Here is a 26,021-nt window from a genome sequence, read left to right as displayed (position 1 = left end):
GAGAGCCCTTTCCAATCAGATAGGGGACCAGTGTCTTTTGGTCCCTATTTCAGTGGTAAAATCCCTATTTCGGCCTGTCTACGAGGGCTGGCTGCTCCCTTGACTGGGGTCCTTCTGCATTTGAACTGAACTCTGTGCCCAGCCTGCCTGTGAGCTTCGCAAGTCCCGACTCTGTAGCTACATCTATGTTGCTCTCTTAGTCTGGAGTCCCACCTGGTGATTTCCCTTCCTACAAGGTCCAAGTCACCTTGAACTAGATCAGCATCATGAAAGCAGTAAAATGAAAGAAGAAAAGTCTTCTGGGTCCCTTCTGCAGGGCATATGCTTTTGCTCTGGATGTGGTGGTGAGATACTCATTCATGTCCTCCCATCCCATTCTCGGTTGACCAGCAGCACACAGAGCACATGGTTGGACTGGACTCTAAGCCCTGTTTGCACTAACCTAATGTTCTAGCTAAACAGGCATAAACATAAGCCCACAGTTTATGCAAAATATAAACATCCCTAGCATTGAATATGTTCCTAGCTTTGCACTAGCTATAAGAAGAGTTACGAAAAAGCTGTGTAGTTGAGTGTAAAAACGTAAACCCGTGAAGAATTAAACAGCGACATCATGAAATAAGAAGTTAATGGCACGAGAATGTCCCAGAGTGAACTGTGATTTGGTGTTGGAAGACTGGATCAGAAGGGAAGTGCTGTGGATATCCAGAGAATGGTGAGATATCTGAAGATGATATTGTCAGTGAAAGTCCATTAGGAGTTAATGTAGGTCTTGAAAGTTTTGAGGATCAGACCAGGCAGGTCCTGTCTCCCAAAGAATAGCTGTATCCAAGGCAGGGAGGCCTGGGCTTTGGGGGCAGAACAGAGGTCAGTCTAAGCTTACTGCAGCCATGGACTTTTGTCAGGGGCAGTGGAAATGAGGACAGATTGTGACCTATCTCTCTAGCTCTGTAGAAAATCAAGAACTTGGCTATCAAAAATAAGAAGTAGCATTTCTTGAACCCGTAATAAGTGCTAAAGTCCTTTACACAGATTAACTCCTTTAATCCTCCCAAAGATCCCCTAAAACAGGTACTATTATTGTCCCCCATTTTTTACAGATCAGGAAGCTGAGGCTCAGAGTCCTTCAGGCCCCAGAACTATGTCAGGATTGAAACCTACGTGTCGCCCAAGTACTTGTTTTTCTCACCATGTCACGCTGCCCACCCCATCCCACCCCTGGTCTGCTTTCCTGTGGGTCCTGGTGATTCACACTTTTTCTTGGCAGACATTGTGGTTTTTGATAACTCAGTGGATGAAGTCATCCCGATGCTGGGGCCGCCATGCCTGTGGGCTCTTGTGTCCTTGTGCTGCCTCATGGTTCTTGGTCGCTGAGCAGGAACTTTGTAGCTAATGCTGCTTTTTGTTTGGTTTAATCTCTTCTTGGAGAGAACATAGGATGGACTGCACAGGGGCTGAGCCAAGACCATTTAAATGATACTCTCAATGTTATCTAAAAAAGTATTTCTTGTGTATCAAGTGTTCTTGGATTCCCAGGAGGAACAGCTTTGGGTGGAATTTACTTTTCCAGTAACCCCTTGTCTTCTGCCGCTGATCAACTTTTGTCCTCTGCTCTGGTGGCTGAAGTCTGTTCATTTTCTGCGGAGAGGGAGAGATGGGCTGTGTTGTGGAAATGGGTAAAAGTTAATTTGCTTCTTAAAAAAAAAAATGAAGCAATGACCTTTTCTCAATTTGAGTTTTCTGCCTTTTCAGGGCTCCCTACATTTACAGTACTTGGGGCAGACTCCATCTCCCCTTTTTGTGGGAAGCCTTGAGACTGATGTATCAGGGCCCCATTTCTCAGGACCTTCTGAAGGGTGACATATTGTTGCCAGCATCAGCCTCCCAGAACTCCCAGGTAAGTGTACAGCGAGGCACATTTTGTGATCCTTGCTATAGGGGATTGTGGAGGGAAAAAGGGAGAGAGGCATTCACTGACTATCTCCTATGAGCTAGGCACAATGCCTTACGTATGTTTGAAAGTTTTGATCACAGTAGTATAACATTGGTACTGTTGGCCTCATTTTGCAGTTGAGGAAACTGAGGCTCAGAGAGATCAAAACAACCTGACCACGGAAGGCAAAGCCAGGATTGGCACCAGGTCTGCTCAATGCTGAAGTTGTTGATTTTTGCCTCTGTGTCATACTGTAACCAGATTGAACTTTATCATGGGGCAACAGGGAATCATTAAAGGTGCCATGTAGGGAACTGAGAGGCTTGGTATACCAGGGAGATTTTTCTGACAGCAGTGAGTGAGATGAATGGGAAAGAAGCAAGGCCAAAGCTGTGGGGCCAATTAGGAGGCTATTGCAGCAATATCAATGCTAAAAGGAAGGCGGGGTGGAAAGGGGGGACAGTTGCAAGAGACTTTGGGAGAGGGGAGACCAGCAGCCCTTGGCAGCTGAGTAAATGCAGATATTGACAAAGAACCCCCTTCTGATCATATAGGGTCCCACTGCGTATTACTGGCCCAGGCCAGGACCTAGGCCCAGCTGTGATTTCTACTCAGGTCAGTTCACCCAGGAACAGAGAAGGCAGGGGAATGAGTATGATGAGAAGGTGCCCTATTCTGCTGCTTAGCAGGGCTGGGGTAGGTTGTTTGCTCTTCCTGGGAAAGGCCAAAGCCTTTGAAAGTTCTGTTTACCCATGCAGGAGACCGCATCATGCATGCTCAATAAACAGTAATTGGTGGTGATGCGCTCAAAAGCTTCTCTAAAATAGGGAGTGAGCAATCATTGTTTATGAGCAGTTCCACTCCTAGGCTGGAGGAGGCAAATGGGTCTAACAACTCCTCCCTTACTGCTGGGGAAACCAAGGCTCAGAGGTTACGGGGCTTTCCCACGGTGCCCTGGAGAGCCAGAGGGCAGAAATAGGATTCAGATACATCAGTCTCATCTTTGACTTCAAGTCCTGCTGCTTTCCCCAGCTCTTGCCTCTTCGGTGACAGAGAAATGAAGGGAATTAATGATAAGCCTTCACAGGAGTATGGCAGTTTATAGTTTGCTTCCCCTCCATTTTCTCATTTGATCCTCACAGCAACTCCACTGGGAATTTTTATGGTCCTTTTACTAATGAAGAAACTAAGGTCCAAAGAATTTAAGGCTGTGGTCATTAGACTGTAAGTTATAGAGCTAGAACACAAAGCCAGATTTTCTGACTCCCAGTCCACAGCTCTTTTCTCAAGGCTCCAAGAATGAGGAAGCAAATAAAAAGTAGAAAGGCACAGGGGAGAAACCACGGTTTCAGGAGAGAGCAGTGTACACAGCTTCCATGGTGCAGGAGGGCTTTGGGTTAAACACAATAAAAGCTTCTGAGCAGGAAAGATTGTTCATGAAAGGCATAAGCTGCTGGTAGAAATTGGTTTATATGCTTGGGAAGTTAGTACAATTTCCCTAGAGGCAGATAGATAGAAAAGATGACCTCTAGAAAAATTCTGCTCTTCTACCTATCTATGAATCTGGTGAACAAAAAGAAGCAAGAAAAATAAGAAAATAGGTGCTAGCATTTGTCTTACTTGATATGATGGATGGATGGATGGCTGACTGGTGGTATAAGATTTAGAGAAATTGCACATTCACCCAGCCAACACACCTTCCCCACCCCTGGTCCTATTAACAACTCCAGAAGTTACTCTCACTGTCCCCCCACCTTTTAGCCCACCCACATTATTTCATGTCATAATTATCTCATGTCATAAATGGTGCTCTCACCCCAAGAAGAAGAAATAGGTATAGCACTGAGTGAGGAGCTTGGAAGTAACTTCCTTTGTGATGGGAAGGTGGAGGAATGGATGGAATGAAATGTCTTTTCCCACCTGTTCTTGGGTTCGCTTGAAGTCCCTGAAGCCCTAGGACTTAGAATCAGGACTCCTGGGTCCTAGTCCCTGAGGATCCTCAAGCTGCATTTGCTAGAAAGGTACAACCTTCTTTCTCTGGGGTGGTAGAAATGCCTACAAGGGGCCAAGGAGCCAAGAACTCTACTGTCTCCTGCCCACCTTTCAGGGAAACATTAGCAGTGTGGTCCATCTCAAACTAGGGAGGGGTAGGGACAAAGGATTGTCTATATAAGGAAGTGAATTGCTCCCTACTCAGGCTCAGCAACCACTTACCACTAGTCAAACCAGTAACTCTAACCCCCAGGCTACTCTATTGGTATTTTTTTTTTTTTTTTAGAAATCATTCCATTCTACATACGCAATCAGTAATTCTTATCTATTGGTATTTTAATAGAGGACTCACAGGACTGAATGCGCTGGCCCTGAGTTCTGGTTCTAGCTCTGTCACTGAGTATGTCCAGTGGTCACACAGCAGTCTCACATAGTAGGCACTCACTGGATATGTGATGAATGAGTGAACAAGTGAAATGATTAGTTGTGACCTTGGGCAAATCACCTCACCTTTCTTGACCTTAGTTGGCACATCTGTAAAATGGGAATGATATTGCTGGCCCTGTTTCCTTCTCCCAGCTGTCCCCACCCCGGTCCCCAATCTTTAGAAGTTAATGAATGGGTAGATGTGAATGGTGTTCATAAACTCTAAAGTTCTGGGCCTACACTTGACATTTGAGCCACCTGCCCCACTTCTGCCCTTGTGTACCTGTGAAATGCTAACCAGCTCTGCCTCTTGTCCATCCCAGCCCTGCTCCACATGTTATCCTCTTCCTTGAAACCTGAGTAGTCCATGTGCCATACCTTCAGGGTCCTGAACTTCTGTCCTGAACCAATGACACAATTCACCACTTATTGGATGCCTACTATGTGCCAAGCATTTAGATCATTGTCTTCTTTATTCCTCCCGACCATCCCCTGTGGGGAGCAGAGGAGGAAAGCACCTGCCCAAGCTGACCCTGGACTAAGTAGGAGAGCCAGGATCTTAACCAGGTCCCTGATTCCACCGTGGAATGTTTGGCCATGGATCCCGGTGGCTGATGGCCTAGCCACTGGGCTGTTCACTGCAGCAAAGAGAGTACAACAGTTAGAGATGAAAGACCTGGGTTCAAGTTCAAGCTTTAGCATTCAGCAAACTGGCTGTCCTCAAGCAAGTTACTTCAACTTTCTGTTTCTCTACTCTGATCTCATAAGGTATGGTGTGTCTCCCAAATGTTAGAAATGATTTTTAGATGGGGGTCTTCTGTAGGCATTGGTTTATCACAAAGAAATGGCTCTATCTGTGGGATTGCACAGACCATAGCAGGCTGGTGAGATCTTCTGAGGAAAGGAGTCTTTCAAAATCTCTCAGGCCTTATCATAAGAACAACTGCTCGTTCCCTTGGTCCTTAAGAAAGGTTCAGCCTCCTGAGGTCCCAACCCACAGTGGAATCCTTACTTGCTACCCCCTTGCTTGCCTGGCTCTCCAGGCTCCAGATCCACTCTTAGAATGAACTTGCAGCTCCCTTCTCTCTTGAAGAGCTTACAAGTCTCTCCAATCTTATTTGGAGACCCTTCCCTGCCTACACTCAGCCCAGGGTCTGGGCTGGGTAAGGAAAGAAAAAAGCTCCGTTATAAACTTATCCCTGCTGAGCCTCTTATGGAAACACTGACAGATCTTTCAAGACTAGACTCCAGCTCCAGCACCAGCGGTGCCTTTCTAAATCCCCAGCTCCAAACTAAATATAGTTGCAGGAGGGAAGGTGGCGTGGATTGGGTGGGGGTGGGGGAGGGACTCAGGAGAGGAAGGAAGGGAGCCTTTGAGAGAATGGAGAGGGAGGAAGAGAGCAGGGAGAAAGAAAGGAGGCAGTGATGGTGTAAAGGAGAGCAATAAAAAGAAAGGGGGAAAAAAATTGAAGAAATAAGAAAACAAAAAGAAAATGTTGGAGGTAAAATGAAGAGTTGCTGGGGAAGGGAGATAAAAAAGAAGAGGAGAGACAGTGAACAATAAAGTGCCCCTGGGGATGGAAGTAAATTGCAGCAGCTCTGGTCGAAATGAAGGGTGCTAGCTGGCTAGTTGGGGGGGCACAAGGTGATGGCTGCCATAGCCCCAGGTTAGGCCACCTAGCAAATGGAGTCATTGTTTACCTGCTGCAGGGATGATTAGAGCAGAGACAGCATGCTTCTCCAGACCCGGGCCTGCCTCCCCACACCTTCATTAGGAGCCCAGGCCTGCATTAGCTACCCCCAGGGCAGGACTTAAGGCAGCCTGTGGTCCCAGGGTGTGGGCATGGAGTTTAGGGGAAAAGGTGGGGATGGGGGTGGGGTGTCCTTCAGGTAGCTGCGGACCTGAAGAAGGCTGGGCAAGCCTAAGAGTGGGATTGTGATGCAGGCAAGGGAGAGGATGCAACCTCAGAGACACATGGGGGAGACCTGTTTCCACAACTTCAAATGCCCGTCTCGCCAAGACCATGTAGATAATGGGTGGGTTGAAGCACTGAGGGGGAACCAAGTCAGCTGTCAGGAGTGACCGAGCTGAACTGGACTCAGCTGGCACCGGGAGCGGGCTGGGCAGGGTGGGCGAGGCGTCTGCCCGGAGGCAGGGAGAGCCCTGGAATGAAAAGAGGGGGTGCTGAAGCCATAGCACAGACAAGCAGGGCCTGGGTTCTGTCAGTGAAGTTTTGGGAAATTCACTATAAAACTAAAACCATGCAACACCATATGAAATCAGATTAGCTTTTTCAGTGACTACCTTTGAGGTGAGAGCTCTGGCCCTTTGGAAGGGATGAGGCTCTGATGGGGGAGGATGGGTTTGGGGAAAGGAGGCTGGGCCGGATGTGCTTCCGCTACTGTAAGTCTGCCTGCTTGTAATAGCTGTTCAGCAAACCTCTGTGGCTGGTGGCCTCGGGCAGGCACCTTGAGAGCCCTGGGGAAAGCGGGAGACTGGTACTTGCCCTGCTCTTTCTCAGTCCATTCCTCATTTCTCACAAGCTCGGGAAGGAAGAAATGGGCAAGGAAGAAGGAAGGCGCCAGGGAGGAGATAAATGAGCCTTGTCACCCTTCTCCCAGGCTCCTGAGAGCGGAATAGTACCTGCCCCCCATTATTGATGGGCTGGTTGGGAGGGGGCTCTGTGGGAACATCCATCTTTGCCCCCTCCCCCCCAGATAGGGGAGGGGGGAGGAGTCAGTGAGCCTGAAGGCTTGTAATTTCTTAAAGGCACAGGAGGTTCCTGCTATGAGGCTGGGGTCTGGGACACATAACATGGCAGCTTCCAGCGTGAAGATGAGGCAAGGAAGCTCAGGCCTCCCACACGGAGAGCTCACTGATGGCAAAGGGTCATGAGACCCTGGCTTGGGGGAAGGAAGGAGCTTGGGGTTTTCTATTCCTGTTGTTTTCAGGGACAGCTTCCCTGGGCTTGGCCGGCAGTGGCCCCAGACACAGCCTGCAGGAGAAAGGAAAGCTCACCTTTCCAAGGGGTGAGCCAGGGGTGGAGGCCTGGGTGAAAGGCTGGAAATAAAAATGCCCATGTTCCGTGTTTGGGGACAGGAAAAATTATATGGATGGCCCAGCCTCTCTCCTGCTTGGAGAGGGATTACCTGAGGGTCCAAGGACCCAAGGAAAGGAGCCTGAGCAGAAAAGGGAAAACATGAGGGTGTGAGAACAAGAGGGTGTCAGAATGAGAATGGGAAAGGAAGGGGAGAGTTTAGCATTTCTCTCTCAACTGGGAAGGCATGTGGCAAGCATGGCGTCATCTGCTAGCTTTCTCTCCCGGCTCCTTGTTTCATGGAGCTCCCATGGGAGCGTTCTCCTTCATCTCCAAAGGCCGCTGGCTGGTGGATTCTGTGTTCTCTCGGCCTCATGGCTTTGCTTGGCTCTGCTGGGACTTTCTCGTGGCTCTACAAAGGATGCTTCTCTAAAACGTTTACTCTTTTAAAGGATTAATGGGTGGAGTCACAACTCCTTGGAGGCTATCTGATCAAAAGTTAACCACCCACAACTGGGTGGGTCACATCTCCATGGGAACAATCAAAATGCTCCCAGCCAGCAATGCTGAATGATTAAAGGACACGGCTTTTCTGAGGTCCCCCGCAGATTCAAACCAGCACATTCCGCCCTCCAAAGCAATGGCTAAATGGTGGAAATTTAGGATAAAGGTGGGAGGGCCAAAGGATAAAAATCAAGGTAAGGGAAAGCTAGAGGTGATGGTGGAGAGGGAGGAAAGTGGGATAGAGAGTAGGAGAGACCAAAAGTGAGGGCGACAGAGCTACTGCCTGGCAGAAAAAGAGACAGACCCTGAGGATCAACGAGAGGGGAAGGAAGTGGGAAAGGGGGAACAACAGGAAAACAAAAAGAGTAGGCAGGTGAGAGGAGGGAAATGGGGAAGGAGCAATGCGGGGGCGAAGGAGACCCTGAGAGAGCTGGTAGGGAGGAAGCCGGAGGCCTCCTGTCCCGCAGGGGAGGGAAGACTGTAGGAGGCGGGGCCAGGGGTGGGAGGGCAGTCGGTACCAGCGAAAGAGAGATGACTGCTTTTTTCCTCCTTTTCATTTCAATCGCTATCAATAATGGATTCCCGAGAAGCCGCCCTCGACAGCAATTAAAAAAGCATTTATGCTCCCTGAAAGAAATCGAAATGATTTCCTCCCACCTCCCGGCGCTTTTTGGGCAGCGGTCCCTAGCGATGCTCTCCCCGGTGGTAGGCAGTCCAAGCCAGGCCGCACGGGGGAGGGTTGGAGAGGGGCCAGGAGTAGTCTCCACCCTGCTCTCCAGAGGAAGGATAGCTAATGTTTTATAATGACCTCCCGGTGTGTAGGTGCCTGGGCTGAGAGGGACTATGCAGAGGTTCTGGATTTGAAATATGGTACAGGCAAAAACCTTTCCTGATTACTAAACCTCAGAGAGAAAGAGGGAGGTTGGCTGCGGCTTCTGCTTGCTGGCTGGAGGTGACCCTGACTCTGTTTGCTAAGGAGCAAGAATCCCAGAGTCTGAGTTTTCCAAGAGGGGGTCGACCTCATTTCAATTCAGTAGATCTTGACAGAGCACCTACTATGTGCCAGGACTTGTGGATGGGAGCCGGGGTGGTTCAGAAATGAGTAAGACAAGGTCCCTATCGTTGAGGAGCTTATTATTTGGTGGTAGGTGAGCAATACATACACAAAGGGCTAGGACACAGGGTGGTGTAGGGAGGCTTTAGATAAATGGGTGTGTGGAGGGAGCCATCAGTGGGAGAGGGATTGTGGCACAAGGGAAATAATCATTGCTCCCTTTCTTTGGCACCTCCATGAGTCACGCTTTGTACCCCTTGAGGTACATCGCCTTATTTATTTGAGCCTTCACAGCTACTGTACCAGGAAGCAAGTACTACTCCTATTCTCCATTTAACTGAGGAGCAAACAGAAGATCAGAGAGGTTAAATAACTTGCTTAGGGTCACATAGCTGGTAAGCAGCAGAGCCAGAATAAAAGATTATCAGGTCACTCTTTTCCCCATTCTATTCTGCCTCTCAGTGGGAATTCTGTGTCTAGAAATTTATCCTTCAGTGCAAAATGATGTCATATACAAAGTTTCTCATTGCAACATTGTTTTTGCTACCAAAGGACTGGAAATAACCTAAATGTCAATCAATACGGAACCAGTTAAGTAGATTTGTAGACAGTAGAAGATTCTGCAGTCAGAAGAATGAGTAACATTTTATTGATATGGAATAAAACACATTGTTTAGTACAAAATGCAAGTGCAAAGCAGTGTTTATGGTGTGCTGTCATTTGTGTATTTATACATATTCATGGATTTTGCATAACATATATTGGGAAGAATAGACAAGGAACAGATAACCTTGGTTGCCTCTGGGAAAGGTGACCCCACGTGTGAGGACCCAGAACGGGAGCCAGACTCTTCATGTTCTGTCTTTGGAAACTTAAAATTTTGACCTGTTTGAATATGTTACTTATTCAAAATAAAGAAATAAAATAGAAATTCCTGGCCTAGGTGAGGTACAGTCTGAATAAGTAGGAAGGTGGTGGTAACAGTATATGGGCAGCCCATGTAGTGGAGAGGTTGGACTGGCATTAGAAAGAACTGGGTTTGGATTTACATGCTGCCACTTACTGGCTCCAGGTCTCCGGACAAGTGACCTAACCTCTTTGAGACCTCGTTGGCTTATATGTAAACAGGGATCCACTTTCCCCACGGGGCCTACTGGTGAGCGAGTCACATGATGATATAAGCATGTGCTTAGCAGACTGCGTGTCCATGCTAAGTGCCTGCTACCTGGCAGCTGTTACCCCTGGCGGCCCTGGAAGAAACCAAGGGGAGAAAAGCCCGGGCACCACTCTGCAAGAAGAGGAAGACGTGTTGATTCTGGAAAGCCTCCTTAGTTATATCTGTGCTGCTTAACTACCTATGAGGTTCTGTGAGAGACCCGGGGTGGGGCCTGTTAGGAAGGGAGCATGGCCTCAGCAGGGGCTTCCCTCTTGCCGGAGGCAGAGTAGGCTTCCATCAGAGTAGGCTTGCCCACCCCCAGAGTCTCCTACTGGCAAAAAACACTGAGGGCAACCCCAGCCCTGCACGGACTTGCAGGCCATCTCAGCTTTCTCCTTTCTTACGTGGAGTTTTCAATTCTCCCTAAAGGCCTTTCTGTCCAACTCAAAGGTGGGGAGACATTTCCTGGGGTAGTGGTTCCTGAGAACCCACAGCAGAGGGAGAGAGATGAAGGCAGAGGGAGAGAGATGAAGACAGCAGAAGACAGAGAGAGGGGTAACGTGATAGACTGGAAGGCAGAAGACCTGGGTCCAAACGGTGAGCTCCAGATCCATCACTCCAAGTTTCCTCACCTGTGCAGTAGATACTCCTACCTGTGCAGAGCGAACCGATGGTGAGAGCATTGCAATTGCGCAGAAGGAGAAAGCTGCTTGATACTGGTAGGTGGGCAGACAAACCTGAAACCAGGCCCCTCAAACCAAAACAAAATCAGCCAGGGGCTTCAAAGGAGCATGATAAGAGGTGGTACTCCTGATACCTGGTGGGTCTGTAGATAGGTAGGTGGCAGGTGGGGAGTGGGCAGGTCAGGGAGGATGAGAGGGCTGGCCACAGAGGTTTTCCTCGGGCTTTTCTCAACTCACTGGACAAGGCATTTGGGAATGGGTGTCCCTTTATTGGTTCTGAGCGAGTTTCTAAAAGAAAATAAGGCCTGGATGGCCCCAGCCTTGAGAAAACCTCAGGCAGATATAGGGGACAGAGATCATTCAGTCATTCAGCAACACTATGGAGCAATTTATGAAAATGACTGCAAAAGATGCCGAAATCAGCTGTAGTCCCCCTTCTCAAAAACCTTGTAGTAAGTGCAGGGGAGAGAGGACACAGCAGCACAGAGGGGTTTGTATTCACAGGAGGAAATCGCCATTGTGCCGATTGACCCTGCCTGCCTTTGAGAATTGTGGAAATGTGGGGGAAAGAGGGAGAGGGAACACTTAGGGCTTAACCAAGAGAGGCTTCCCAAGGAGCCTGAGGCTAGCCAGCAGTGCCAGAACTGAGTGCCCTGCAGATGGGAGGCAAGCAGGATGTCTGTTAGGAGAGTAATGGGTAATGGGCAGGAGAGGAGGGGACTGCTGGGGGTGGACTGGCCCCCTAGGGGACAAAGGGCACCCTCTTCAAAACTCCTTCCAACCAGGTGACTAAGTTTTCCCCTTCATGCTAAGGGTGCACGAACTGCTTGTTCTTCTCCCCTTGATTTTCTAGACAGCCTCCAGAGTAAAGAGGAGATGTAACCCCTGCCGGGCAGGAGACACCACAGCATGACAAGGTGTGCATGCACATCTGACCCGACGGGCACCAGCGCCTGCTGGGCTGGGGGTCTGGCGGCTCCAGTCTCATGGCTACTCTGACCCAGTCCGAGACCCGGGGCCTGTGCCTGCTCTGTCTCTTCACCGGTTTTGTGTCTGAGTTAAAACCCACCCACCTTGGGGTTGGCAACACTGCATTTGTCTGCTGTGTTTCCCTGTGGAAGCCAGGCCTGGAGTCTGCTCAGCCATCATGGCAGGGTGAGAGAGGCAGGGCAGAGGGGCCTGTCACTGAGCCCTGGGAGGATGGAATCCTGAGGGGCAGGTTTGGGCGATGCCAAAGGCTAACAGAAGAGCCCCCTGTGGCAGAGGCAGGTGGCCAGCAACGTGGGGGATCCTGGGAGGAGAGCACGCTGTGGGTGGGCCAGTGCTGTGTGACCCTGAGGGCAGGAGACACCAAATCCCCAGAGGCTTTCACCTGGGGGAGGAAGAGGAGCTTCTCATCAGGGAAGGAGCAGGCTCTTCGGTGCTGTTCACAGTGGCTTGTTTGAGCTAAGGAGAGCTGCATGTGGGTTCATTTTATTATCCTCTGTATCTTTTTACATGTCTCAGATAGTTTGTAATGCCATTTTTTTTTCATAATGTTTTTTATAGTGACCTTAAGGGTTCGAGTCCCCCCTTCTTGCCTCCAGACAAGACTTCAACTAATCCATTGGAAACTGGTGATGATCTGGTCTAAGTTTAAAGTTCTCAAAGAGGGATTCTAGAGATTTCAATTCCTCCAGCTTGGCCAGGGGGACAGTGATATTTCTCTAGTTCCACTAAAATTACTGACTGTGTAAGGAGGGAGAACTCTGGCCTCTGGCTCGGGGCAGCAGTGCTTGCAGGCCTGAAGCTGTTCCTTAAGTCCTCTCAAGTGGCCTCAGATAATTCCTGTTCCTTCTCCCCTCCCCACGCCCGCCTACTAGCGGTCAGCTAGGGGAGAGGCTTCTGTCTCCATTCAGGAGGGGTGGGCCTTGGGGAGAGAAACGCAGACTCCAGACAATCTTTCTGCCACCCTCCTGTCCTTGTTAATTCCCATTGTCCCCAAACAACTGCCCTTAGGAAGAACCTGGGATTGAGAGCAGACGAAGATTTCCATATGATGGGAGTTGATGGATTCCGATCTGAAGGCCAAGAAAAAGATCAAACTGCCCTCAGGTCCCCATCAGTAACTTGGGCATGACTTTGGCAAAGGGACAGTTCTTTCCATTTCAGCAGGGTCTTGTCTACCTGGAGATTCAAGACCAAGTCTTTAAGCATCTGAGGAACCCTGATAAACCCAGACTGGTTGTTAACTCTGTGGGGCACACAGCAGGCCCCTAATTAATGCTCATTGAAAGGCTGGATGTGGGGGAGGAAAATCAGCACAGGCAGGAGCTGGACAGCAGGCTGGGGGAGTGGGATGTAGAGGGCACAAGCTTGGGAGTCAGACCTGGATCTGAGTCTTAGCCCTGTCACATGGTAGCTGTGTGACCTGAGAACTGTCGCTTAATCTCTCTGATCTGAGATTGTTTTATCTCTAAAGGGGTATCAATAATAGCCTACCTCGGAGGGGTCTTACAGGGTCAGATGATCTAATGCATGGAATGCCAGTAGCCCACAACAGGGGCTAAAATCCTAAAAGCCCTGGCCTCCAACTTGGTCATATGGACTCCTGAGAACATTTCAGGAAACTCCTCATGAAGATGCCCAAACAGCTGTGCTCTCTTCGTCTCTGTGTTTCTGATTCTGGCATCTCTCCATTCTCGTTGTTGTTGGGCTTTATCTTTCCTTTCTGTTTCTCTTTTCTTGTTGTTACTTCAAAAATCAAAAACAGGGCGCATGAGTAGTTCAGTGGTAGAACGCTCGCCTTGCATGTGGGAGACACGGGTTCCATTCCCGGACCATGCACCAAAAAACAAACAAAGACAAAAACATTCTTTTGTCATCTTCCACTCCAGCCTCTCACTCCTTCCCTCTTTCCCTCTTCCCTCTCTTTTGTGACTGGTTCCCTGGGCCTCCATCTGACTAGAAGTAATGTCGCAGTGACTGGCAGCTCTGTTCCACGCTCTCCCTCTTTAGGTACTTCTAGGAAATAAACATCTCCCACCTCTGATGCCAGATGGGGGGCTGTGCTCAACTCAGGTGATGCTGGGAATGAGTCATTTCTGGGAAAGGCAGTGACCTTTCGGAATCCATATGGCCCCAGGCCCATGTCATCACTCCTATTTCCCGAGGCCTGTGTCTGCATCAGGCTCCTCTGCAAACAACAGCAGAGGTCTTGAACATTGTGTCACCCAGCAATGAACTCTCCCCCCAGAGTCCACCCTGAGGACAGGATTATACAGGACCCTGGTAGGGAAGGGGGTGTTTGGAGGCTCAGGAAACCCCGGTCTAATGGGGGAGGCAGCACTCACTTGAGACAGACCTGACACAGATACAGAGAACAAGTAATGAATGGACATTGATACAGTACAGTTTTCCTCTAAGAGTGCTGGGGAGCCATACCATCTAGAACAAAACAGATTGAGTCATAGCAGATTTCTTGGAAGAGGTGAGTTGGGACAGGGACTGAAGAGAACAGTGGCCTGGGTGCTCTCAGAAGTGGGTGAGGGCACCTGGGTTTCACTGTGTGCAGGGACCAAAGGATCTGGTTTGACAGGATGGAACCAGGAGCCATCCAAGGATGAAATGAGATGGACTGGGAAGGGGTAGAGGGAAGATGTGTCTCCCAGAGCAGCTGGGCAAGCCCGGGGATGTCAGGTTCTCTGTCAGTGGAACATGCAGTGGTTTGAGGTGTCTAGTGCCATTTGCTTTTTGAGAAAAATGCAAATACCAACTCCACTAGCCCTGGGCCCAGGCCAGACAGCTTTCTGGGAGAAGCCAACCCTGAAGGAGAGAGAGCAGGGTGGGGGGAGCAGATGAGGTAGTGTGATTTCAAATAGCTTTATACAGATGGGGGGGGGGGGGAGTGGGAGGAGGGGTGTCCGGACCTTAAATTTATGTCTGCTTTCATTTATGTATGTGTTATTCTGCATCTGAAAAATGAATGTGTTTTCGTAAATCTGTATACATGAAAGGCTGTGTGTGTGTACCCAAGGGCGGGGATGTATTCCTATTATTTTTAGTATCAGTCCCTCCTGGTCTTCTCAGACTTTCTCTTTCATAGCCTCAGCCCCAGCTCAGCCCTCCTGCTCAGCAGGGGTTAGGATCTGGGATCTTTGAGTTAGCTGAGCTCCTTTGCATTGTTCTGCTCAGCAAATATCACAAATTGGCTACAAAGAATACCAGGCCCAAATTGGCTTGAAGAAAATCTGTTCTCCACTCTGCCTAGGCTGGTGACAGACTGGCCAGTAGGAAGGGAGGGAAGAAAGGATGGGCTGTTGTTTAGGGAGTAACACACTAACTCTCATTCGACATCATTTTTAGAAAGATTCTTTTGTTCTGGGTGCTATGGTAGAGTTGTGACATAGCAGGGAATCCTCCACCAGTTTCCCTGGCTTTCTCCTGAATTTTTTCTTCTTTACAGAAGCTCAGAGGCTAGAGCAGGAATCACCACGTTTTCACTTTCCCACCTGCCTGGCCATCTTTCTCTTCTCATCCCTCCCTCTCCCCAGCTGCAGTACCCAGCCAGGGTCTGGAAGAAGAATAGGATGGACCTCGGGTCCCTAGAAGCACTTTAGAGTGGGGTTGAATGATTTAGCCCACCATGGCAAGCTGGGCAGACAAACGCCCAGCATCCCAGGTCACCCAACACCCAGCATCCAGGTCACCAAACACCCAGCATCCCAGGTCACCAAATGCCCAGCATCCAGGTCACCCAATGCCCAGCATCCCAGGTCACCAAATGCCCAGCATCCCAGGTCACCCAACACCCAGCATCCAGGTCACCCAATGCCCAGCATCCCAGGTCACCCAACACCGAGCATCCCAGGTCACCCAACACCCAGCATCCCAGGTCACCAAATGCCCAGCATCCCAGGTCACCAAATGCCCAGCATCCCAGGTCACCAAACACCCAGCATCCAGGTCACCCAATGCCCAGCATCCCAGGTCACCCAACACCCAGCATCCAGGTCACCCAACACCCAGCATCCAGGTCACCCAATGCCCAGCATCCCAGGTCACCCAACACCCAGCATCCAGGTCACCCAACACCCAGCATCCAGGTCACCCAATGCCCAGCATCCCAGGTCACCCAACACCCAGCATCCAGGTCACCCAACACCCAGCATCCCAGGTCACCAAATGCCCAGCATCCAGGTCACCCAATGCCCAGCATCCCAGGTCACCCAACACCCAGCATCCAGGTCACCCAACACCCAGCATCCCAGGTCACCAAATGCCCAGCATCCCAGGTCACCAAATGCCCAGCATCCCAGGTCACCCAACACCCAGCATCCAGGTCACCCAATGCCCAGCATCCCAGGTCACCCAACACCCAGCATCCAGGTCACCCAACACCCAGCATCCCAGGTCACCCAATGCCCAGCATCCAGGTCACCCAATGCCCAGCATCCAGGTCACCCAACACCCAGCATCCAGGTCACCCAACACCCAGCATCCAAGGTCACCCAACACCCAGCATCCAAGGTCACCCAACACCCAGCATCCAGGTCACCCAATGCCCAGCATCCAGGTCACCCAACACCCAGCATCCAGGTCACCCAATGCCCAGCATCCAGGTCACCCAACACCGAGCATCCCAGGTCACCAAATGCCCAGCATCCCAGGTCACCCAACACCCAGCATCCAGGTCACCCAATGCCCAGCATCCCAGGTCACCCAACACCCAGCATCCAGGTCACCCAATGCCCAGCATCCCAGGTCACCCAACACCCAGCATCCAGGTCACCCAACACCCAGCATCCAGGTCACCCAACACCCAGCATCCAGGTCACCCAACACCGAGCATCCCAGGTCACCCAACACCCAGCATCCCAGGTCACCAAATGCCCAGCATCCCAGGTCACCAAATGCCCAGCATCCCAGGTCACCCAACACCCAGCATCCAGGTCACCCAACACCCAGCATCCAGGTCACCCAACACCGAGCATCCCAGGTCACCCAACACCCAGCATCCCAGGTCACCAAATGCCCAGCATCCCAGGTCACCAAATGCCCAGCATCCCAGGTCACCCAACACCCAGCATCCCAGGTCACCAAATGCCCAGCATCCCAGGTCACCCAACACCCAGCATCCAGGTCACCCAACACCCAGCATCCAGGTCACCCAACACCGAGCATCCCAGGTCACCCAACACCCAGCATCCCAGGTCACCAAATGCCCAGCATCCCAGGTCACCAAATGCCCAGCATCCCAGGTCACCAAATGCCCAGCATCCCAGGTCACCCAACACCCAGCATCCCAGGTCACCAAACACCCAACATCCCAGGTCACCCAACACCCAGCATCCAGGTCACCCAATGCCCAGCATCCCAGGTCACCAAATGCCCAGCATCCCAGGTCACCAAACACCCAACATCCCAGGTCACCAAACACCCAGCATCCCAGGTCACTGAGCAGCATCTTCCCCTTTGTCTCTCCCTGGAAGGACTGGTTTGCCCTGGTTTGAGAAGAGGGGTCCTGGGCGGGACAAAGCTCTGGCCCTGTGCCCTCCTGGTAGCTCTTGGTTCTCTGCAGATGGTAGCTGAGACCAGAGTTCCAAGGCAGTCATCATGAGTTTTTCTTGCTCCCTTGGCAGAAGAAAACTGGCCCAGAGGGATGCTCCTGTGGGTTCTTCTCTGTAAAAGCAGACAGGGCTGGGCAGCCATGGCCCAGGAGCAGTGCCAGGAGGGAGGTGAGGTTGGGTGTCCACTTCTTCTCCCATTTTCTGCATTTTGACCTCTGTCACTGTCCTACAAACTCTCCATGAAAGAAGTACTACCACATTTCATTTTCTATTGCTTAATTTTGTGGGTCCTTCTGTGATTATTTCATTTTGTTTGTGAATGTGCCCTTTTCTGTTCATTCTCTCAGCCTGGGAATTTACTGAGGGCAGAAGCAGCATGAACCCTCCCTGAGGGCTTTTACCTCCTCTGTGCATCCCACCTACCACACTGGAGGCTGCATTTGGTTTTGGCTAATTAGGAAGCTTGCTTCCTGCTGTGAATCCCTGGGCAGGCAGGACAATGAAGAGTGAACAAAGAGAAAAATCAATGGACAAGTGCTGCTTCCAAATACCTCCAAAGTACTTTAGGAAGAAGACCTAAACCCTGCTAAAATATCTGAGAGGCCAGAGATAAACACCATTTTTCTCTATCAGAGTCGGGCACCCCTGAGAAATAGAGCATTTCAGTTAGACACACAAATCTAGGAGGGGTAAAGTCAGCATTTGAATGCATAGCCCTTTTGTCTCCAATCCTTGGCACCCCCTACCCCCCACTCCTATTGGTGGGATTCTAGCAAGTTGGAAAAGTGGCTCAGTGCATCAATAAGAGGTATTAAAACAGCTCAACAAAACCTGTTTGCTGTTTTTATTTTTTTTTTCTTCTCCTTTTTGCAGTCGGTTTGCTTGCTCCTGCTAATGAATAATTCAGTTTGGTTGTATATAGAGACAGGTCAGACAAGGGGCCATATGCATACAGAAAAGAGCCACTGATCTAACTAAAGACAGGTTTCCAAACACTATGAATGGCGATGAAGAAATGGAATAAGAGAAGTGGGGTAAGATGCTGAGCAGCAGGCAGGGATGCTGGAAGGGCCTGAGGAGGTGATGGATGGGCTACCGTGTGGAGGCAGCTGAGCCTAAGGAGGGACAGATCGCTTCCTGTCAAGGCTAAGACACATAGCCTGGTGCAAGAGCAGGCTGCCCAAGGGCCCGGAATTCCACACAGGAAGGCCCAGAATGTAAAGAGGGGTGGGGGCTCCCAAGGCAGAAAGAAACTATATGATCTGGCTGAGGAAGGCAAGGAGGACGGGCGGGGAGGGAACCAAAGTTTCAGCCTCTGAGAAAGACATCCCTCGGACTTTTAGAAGTAGGTGCTCGGAAGGGGAGAAGTGGCCCTGAAGGTGGGGTGGAGTCGGGGGGGCAGAGACAGCATGAGGGTGCTGCGGGCCTGGAAGGCAGGCAGGGAGGACGGTGGTGGTGGTGGTGGTGGTGTCCACTGCTGAGTGAGCCCATCACTGGCCTGGGAAGTCTGCTCTTCCCTTTTCCAGGTGTTGTCCATCTTTCCTCCTGGTCGTGGGTGGTTCCCAAACATGGAAGACGAGGTATTTACTGATGACTTCAAAATGTTATTTCCTCTCTCCCACCCTCTCACGGGAGCATACTCCTCCCTCTCCTCGCACCCCTTCTTCCCACACACCCCCATTTCAAAAGCAAACATCGGCTTCACTTTGTGTTACTTTCCCCAGGTCCGGGGCACAGAAAATAACTTGTTAAGTGCTCAGAATCCCTGCGGGAGACTGGTGCGTTTCGTGAGCTAGAGCTATTGTTGTATCGCATTCAAGTTTAAGTGTGCTGTTGTTGGAGTCTTTAAAATCGATGGCAAAACATAAAGGCTTCATCCACATCAATGCGTACACCTGTGGGTGCTAAGAACTCATCGGGGAGAGGGGTGCACGGGTGGTTCAATGGTAGAATGCCCCCTGCCATGTGAGAGACCTGGGTTCAATTCCTGGCCCATGCATAATTCTCCCCACCCCCCACCCCCCAAAAAAAGAGTTCATAGAGGGAGAGATCCATTAGCAGCAAATGAGGAGCAGAAAAGGGACAGAGAGAGTGGCCACCAGGGTGAGGGCCTGGGCGCAGGTGCCAGGTCCGCAGACCACAAGACAGGTCCTCAGCATCTCGTCTGATGTCTGCCGAGGGGGTTGCCTGAAACTGCAGCCAGAGGGGACTGAGAGATGGCGAGGCTGGTGTGGTCACTGTGTTCATCCTTCCCCGCCGTGTCCCCCGCAGATGAGACACTTGTGCAGGACACTCGTGTTTCTCAAGGACGTTCAAAGGGTGGGATAATCTGAATTAAAAGCAGAGATGAGCATGAGAGAATTCCAAGGAATAGCACCCCCATTTCCAAACAGGATGAGATGTGTAGCTCTCTGACCTGACACCAGAACGGTAGAGCAAAGCTCCCACAATTTAAATTTTTATGACTCTTATTGCTAACCCTGATGTTACGAATGATTAATAAGGCTTTTGAACTGAGGTATTGTGTAATAGAAACAAGGAAGGAAAGGGGGAGGGAAGGAGATTAATATTTATTGAGCACCTACGCTTATAAAAGGCGATCTGTTTGGAGCTTCCACACACATTATCTCGTGTGATTTAACCAAAAGGGCTTGCAGCAGCAGAGGTTAACTCCTTACTTCCCATCACTTCTCCCTGTTTACCTTCTCTCTAGTTGGACACTAGGAACTCAGTTCAGTATTCCCGAGGAATTCCTGTCCCCAGGGGCTGTCTTGGAGCTGCTGTATAAAGGGAACAGGTTATCCACACCCCCCGGCCGGCATTGACTCACATCTCTCCCAGCTGGGAATGGAGCAGACAGCATCGGCTGCAGACCCTGTGGATTGGGCTGCCTGCTTGGAGGAGGGCGAGGTGGGGGCTTAATGATTGTCGCCATCCTCTCTAATCAGCATGGTCACCCTAGCACTTCACAGACCCTCTAGGAAGGGTACTGGGTTGGCATCCCAGCCTCTGTCCACTCTTGTCCCCTGCTAGCTGCTGACTCAGGAGGCATGGGCTCTGGGTCCTGACTCAACTGCTCCTCTCTCACTTTTCCTTTTGAAGCTTCAATTTGTCCTCAGTGGGAGCTAGAAGCTGTTTCTCAGGTCTCATCCAATTCTGAGCCTCTATGATGAGAGGTAGAGTGTAAGTGCGTGGGGAGTGGGGGCTTTTCCTTTTTTTGCATGCTGGGACAGTGCCTGGTACATAGTAGGAGCTCCTGTCTTTCCCCCTCCCGGAGAGACACCTCTCCTAGGAAGCCCACCTCTCTCTGCCGTTGGACTTGCTCCCTACAGCAGTGTGGGGACCAGATGGAGAGGTGAGCATTTCAGCTTTTCTCTTGCAGCTTCCCTGGGGTCCCGGCTTCCCAGCAGGCTCCGTTCCCTGCTGCGGAAATACCAGCTTGTCCTTCCTCTGGGTTTTCTTCAGCAACTCCAATCATGGCTGCTCTGCTTGGCATTGCAGAGTTTGCAGTCCCAGGAGGCAGGGGGTGGGGAGGAGAGGCTGGCGTCAAGCTGCACAAGATAAAGGGGGCAGATGAGAGAGAAGGCAGACAGGGAAAGAAAGTCTTCCCTTGAACCCAGGAGTGCCTGCCATCTTCGGTGGAGGTTTTTATGTTACCACAAACAGATGTTTTCCCTCCATCACACAAAATCTTCAGAGATGACTGGGCTAGGGTGTAATAAACTTAGCATCTGGGCCACTTTGGGGAAATCCCCTCCATTCCCAGAGGCTGGGTCACCAAATGGGAAGAAACCACGGTTTCCTCTTCTTCCCTGCCCAAGGTCAGGATTTGTTAAGCAGGCTGAGCCTCCAGGAATTCAAGGATCCTTAGGCAGGAAAAATCCTGTAGAGGTCATCTAGGCCACCCCTCTGCCTCAGCATGCTGTGTGCCTCCCACTTGGCAAGCTTATCAGGGAGAGAGATCAGTCCCCTCCAGGATCATTCCATCTTCCTGCTTTCCTTGCAAAGAAGCCCCCTACCCTGTCACCTCCTCTTCTCCTTGCAGCCAGGTCAAGGCCTGAGTGAGGTGAAAGTTCCCCTTCACTGTGGAGGAATGTGTACATTCCTGGACCCTTGGTAAGCAGAAACTCTTCGTGTCTCAGATGGAGAGCCTGGAGTCTGGGCCCCAGACTTTGGCACAGAGCAGCTCTTGGATCCCAGAGCCAGTTCCGGTCTGGAAGCTTTCCCTTTTGCTGATGGTGGGCTGGACTCATTCCCTACACATCTCTAGGATCAGCCCTCCTGTAGACAGAAAGAAAACATGGCTGCTCCCCTGCATGGTCTCCTGGAATTGCTGCCTCAGAAGGAAAATACGTATGGATTGTAGATTTGCATCTCCCTATATGCCACACATTTCATACCCAAATTCAGGAAACTACTTCTGGGTTCTGCAATTCCCTTGTTCAGAATTAGCCTTCCTTACGTTCCCCATCCCCTCTCCCCTTCTGGTCTCACAAGTCATACAGCTAATACAGCTCAGAGGAACTTCAGGTTGGGAGACTCCAGGTGGGTTGGATGCTTCTATCACATTAGTTCTGCCTGGTCTCTGGAGCAGTCCTCCAAGGGGGCCCCGAGTTGGAAGCAGCTCCCTGTCTGTTTGGAGTTTTTGCCTGGGTTCCAGAAGGATAGTCGTGTTGCTATCATTAACTTTGGCCCATTGCCGCCCATTCCTCTAAATGCTCCTTCTGGGAGGCTCCCTGTGCTTCCCCCCTTTTGCACCTCCCTCCTTGGAAATTAACAGGGCCTGGAAGGGCATCCAGCCAACAAACGGCCAAAAGGCAGAGCAGGCAGCAGCAGAAGTGCCAGCAAGAGGATGGGCAATTAAAACAAAATGATTCATCTTGGGAATGAGTGCAAATCGTTTTCCATTTACAGGAATTGGGGCTGGTCTCCAAACAGCCTCTGTGGGCTCATGAGGGAGATGGGAGTCTGGGCCATTGACCATTAAGTAATGAGCTCTGCTGAGTGCTCCCTGCTGACTCTGGGGAGAAGACATCTTGTCAGCCAGACGGATGGGTGAGCCAGGGAATGAGCAGGACAGTCCTGAGGCTGTTAGAACATTGGGGAAAGGGGGGGTGGGTAGGGCTCCTTCAGGCAGTGTCTGAGGATCTGGCACCCTTATTCTTGGAGACCCCCAGAAGCAGTCAGACGCAGTGCCCCCTAACCCTTTGCTCTACCAGCATGGATTTGGGAGTCCATGAGATGATTTAAATAACATTTGCTGAGTGTGCTAGCTACAATGCTAGGCTTTGGGGAGTCAGAGGTGAATAAGGCATAGATCTTGTCCTCAAGGGACTTATATCTAGTCCAGGGGTAGAAAATCATCACGTGAACAGAGGAGAACAAAGAGCATAAGCACTGATTGGGACAATAGAGGTCATAGTGGGAGCCTGTCATGGTTAGGGACAGGTGTCAACTTGGCCAAGTTGTGGTACCTGTTTATCTGATTGGGCAAGCGCTGGCCTGTCTGTTGCAATGAGGACATTTCATAGGATTAGGTCATGATCACGTCAGCTACATCCACAGCTGATTCCATTTGTAATCAGCCAAAGGGGAGTGTCTTCTGCAATTAGTGATACTAAATCTAATCATGGGAAGCCTTTTAAGGAGGACTCAGAGGAGACAGGCTCCATTCCTGCTTTGGCTGGTGAGCTTCTCCTGTGGAGTTCATCCAGGCCATCCATTGGAGTCATCGGCTTCACAGCCTGCCCTGTGGATTTTGGACTCTGCGTTCCTACGATCACATGAGACACTTTTATAAATTTTATATTTGCAAGTGTTCCCTGTTGATTCTGTTTCTCTAGAGAACCCTAACTAATACAGAGCCCAAGGTGGTCAGTTTTGCCTGGTGGTGGAGGTGGGGTGACATGATCAGGAAAGGTGACCCTTGAGCTGGGTGTTGAAAATGAGTAGGTGTCTTCTGTGTGGATTTGCAGTAGTACAGCAGAGTGGAGTGGGAAATTAATCCAGAAAGATGACCAAGAAAAGGATTTATGAAAGAGTGTGCTGGTTTGAAAGGATGTATGTACCCTAGAAAAGCCATGTTTTAACCCTAATCCCATTTTGTAAAGGCAGCCATTTCTTCTAATCCCTATTCAGCACTGTATGTTTGAAACTTTAATTAGATCACCTCCCTGGAGACGTGACTCAATCAAGAGTGGTTGTTAAACTGGATTAGGTGGAGACATGTCTCCACCCATTCGAGTGGGTCTTAATTAGTTTACTAGAATCCTATAAAAGAGGAAACATTTTGGAGAAAGGGGGAGATTCGGAGAGAACAGAGAAAATTGACAAAGCCACAAGAAAGCCACAAGAGAGAAAGCCACAGAACCATGAAGCAGAGTCTACCAGTCAGCAACTTTTGGAGATGAAGAAGGAAAATGCCTCCGGGGAGCTGGAGAGGAAGCTAACAGTTGATGCCATGTTTGCCATGACTGAGTTCGCCACATGCCTTTCCACTTGAGAGAGAAACCCTGAACTTCATTGACCTTCTTGAACCAAGGTATATTTCCCTGGATGCCTTAAATTGGACATTTCTATAGACTTGCTTTAATTGGGACATTTCCATGGCCTAAAAACTGTTAACTTACAACTTATTAAATTCCCCTTTTAAAAAGCTATTCCATTTCTGGTATATTGCATTCCAGCAGCTAGCAAACTAGAACACAAAGCCTGCCTGAAAAGTTCTAGGATTTGAAGAGTTTATCTGGGCTGGGTGGAGGAGAGAAATGCAAGTGGAGACAGATGGGGCTGGAGTTCAGGGGCCTAGGAATGCCAAAGAGCTTGGGCTGAGCCCTGAGGCAAAAGGGAGCCACTGCAAGAGTTAAGGGAGGGGCGTGATGAGGTCAGGTTTGCAGTTTTAGGCAACTTCCAGGTCCACTGGGGCTTTTCAGTCAAATCCCATCCAGGCAAGCCCACCATATGCCTAAAAGAAATCAGAAGCATATATGACAAATGGTGCACATTTATTTATATTTATTTTTTAATGTTTTTTAAATTGTGAAATATAACATATATGCAAAAAAGTAATAACTTTCTAGGTGTATGTTAACAAGTAGTTACAGAATAGATTTTAAAGTTTGGTATGGGTTAGAGTTCCATGATTTTTCATTTTTATTTCTAACTGCTCCAAGACACTGAAGACCAAAAGAAATATTAATATAATGATTCAGCAGTCAGACTCATTTGTTAAATCCTACCTTCTCTGTTATACTCCTACTTCTCTCTCTCTCTCTTTTTTTGTGAAAAATAACATATATACATAAAAGCAATAAATTTCAAAATAAATCGCAACAATTAGTTGTAGAGCAGATTTCAGAGTTTGATATGGGTTACAATTCCACAATTTTAGGTTTTTACATCTAGCTGTTCTAAGGTACTGGGGACTAAAAGAAATATTAATATAATGATTCAGCATTCATACTCATTTGTTGAACCCTACCATCTCTGGATAACTCTATCACCTTTGATCTTTCTCCCGCTTTTTAGGGGTATTTGGGCTATGCCCATTCATTCTACCTATTTCACGTTAGAAGGAGCTGTCTGTTATGTGGGATTTGGGGATGGAACTAGTTGATGTTCTGGAAAGGCTGGCCCCTCTGCATTTCAGGACTTATCTGGTCCAGGGACCCATCTGGAGGTTGTAGGTTTCTGGAAAGTTACCACAGTGCATGGAACCTTCATAGAATCTTATATAAAGCCTTAGGTATTCTTTAGGATTGACAGGGATGGTTTTGGTGAAGGTTTGGCAAGTTATGATAGGTAGCAATGTTTAACTGAAGCTTGTGTAAGAGCCTCTCAACTCTATTTGAACTCTCTCAGCTGCTGATATCTTATTTGTTACATTTCTTTTCCCTCTTTTGGACGGGATGGCATTGTTGATCCCACAGTGCCAGGATCAGGCTCATCCCTGGGAGTCATCTCACATGCTGCCAGGGAGATTTTCATCCTTGGATGTCATGCCCCATGTAGGGGAGAGGGCAATGATTTCACTTGCAGAGTTTGGCTTAGAGAGTGGCCACATCTGAGCAGCAAAAGAGGTCATCTGGAGGTGACTCTTAGGCACACCTATAGGTAGGGTAAGATTCTCCACTGCATACATAAGCTTCACAAAATCAAGGGCTTGAATTATTGATTTGGGTGTCTCTAATGTTTGACACAGTATCTGGGTTTTCCCCAGTAGTAAAGTTTAATAGTTCCATTTATTTTCTCCCATCCTTCAAGGGACTTTGCCAATACTTTTTGATTATCTGCTTAATATACTCTGGGATGTATCCAGGCATTTCATTATGCTATACAGGATTAGTGGTTCTCATTCTTATTCTGGGCTCCCGTGTTTGGATTGCTTACATGATCTCTTCATAAAGGGTGAGTAAGATTATGTGCTACTGAAAATTTAGGTTCCGGACAAAATAAACCTTTCTTCCTTTGGTCTCAAAGAGTAGGTGAAGTTCTAAATACAGACAATGTCTCCCTTACCTTATGTATTCTGAATTATCTTAATACATACCTGGTCGGCTTCATCCTTATTTCTAAATACCAGGCTATACATATATAAAAGAGCCCCTCAAAATCCAGAAATAGGAATTACTGCCTGGGACTAGGTTTGACTACTTTTTATGAGCTTACAATCTAGGCTCCACTTTTCT

General features: G+C 49.4%; 3 long non-coding RNA genes across 5 annotated transcripts in view; 2 read left to right on the top strand and 1 right to left on the bottom strand.

The window, feature by feature from the left end:
* Positions 1 to 1,231: 1,231 nt before the first annotated feature.
* On the bottom strand, positions 1,232 to 4,746 carry LOC143680900 (uncharacterized). Its single transcript, XR_013174229.1, has 3 exons — positions 4,635 to 4,746; positions 4,278 to 4,369; positions 1,232 to 1,659 (listed from the first exon to the last, which is right to left on the bottom strand). It is a non-coding gene; the product is annotated as an uncharacterized LOC143680900 (long non-coding RNA).
* The window catches only part of LOC143680898 (uncharacterized), an 84,396-nt gene continuing 59,816 nt past the window's right edge, over positions 1,442 to 26,021 (top strand). The window contains exons 1-2 of one of the 2 annotated variants that reach the window (XR_013174227.1): positions 1,442 to 1,676; positions 1,753 to 1,897. This is a non-coding gene — a long non-coding RNA (uncharacterized LOC143680898). The remainder of the gene's footprint in view (positions 1,677 to 1,752; positions 1,898 to 26,021) is intronic. The other variant, XR_013174228.1, reaches the window with a different exon arrangement.
* LOC143680897 (uncharacterized) lies at positions 2,402 to 13,895 on the top strand. Of its 2 annotated transcripts, none has more exons than XR_013174225.1 (3): positions 2,402 to 3,954; positions 10,533 to 10,822; positions 11,640 to 13,895. It is a non-coding gene; the product is annotated as an uncharacterized LOC143680897 (long non-coding RNA). The 2 variants fall into 2 exon arrangements; XR_013174226.1 differs by having other exon boundaries at positions 10,533 to 10,826.

This window comes from Tamandua tetradactyla, chromosome 4, assembly GCF_023851605.1.
Source record: "Tamandua tetradactyla isolate mTamTet1 chromosome 4, mTamTet1.pri, whole genome shotgun sequence".
Classification (NCBI taxonomy): domain Eukaryota; kingdom Metazoa; phylum Chordata; class Mammalia; order Pilosa; family Myrmecophagidae; genus Tamandua; species Tamandua tetradactyla.
This window is presented reverse-complemented; position numbering and strand designations above follow the sequence as displayed.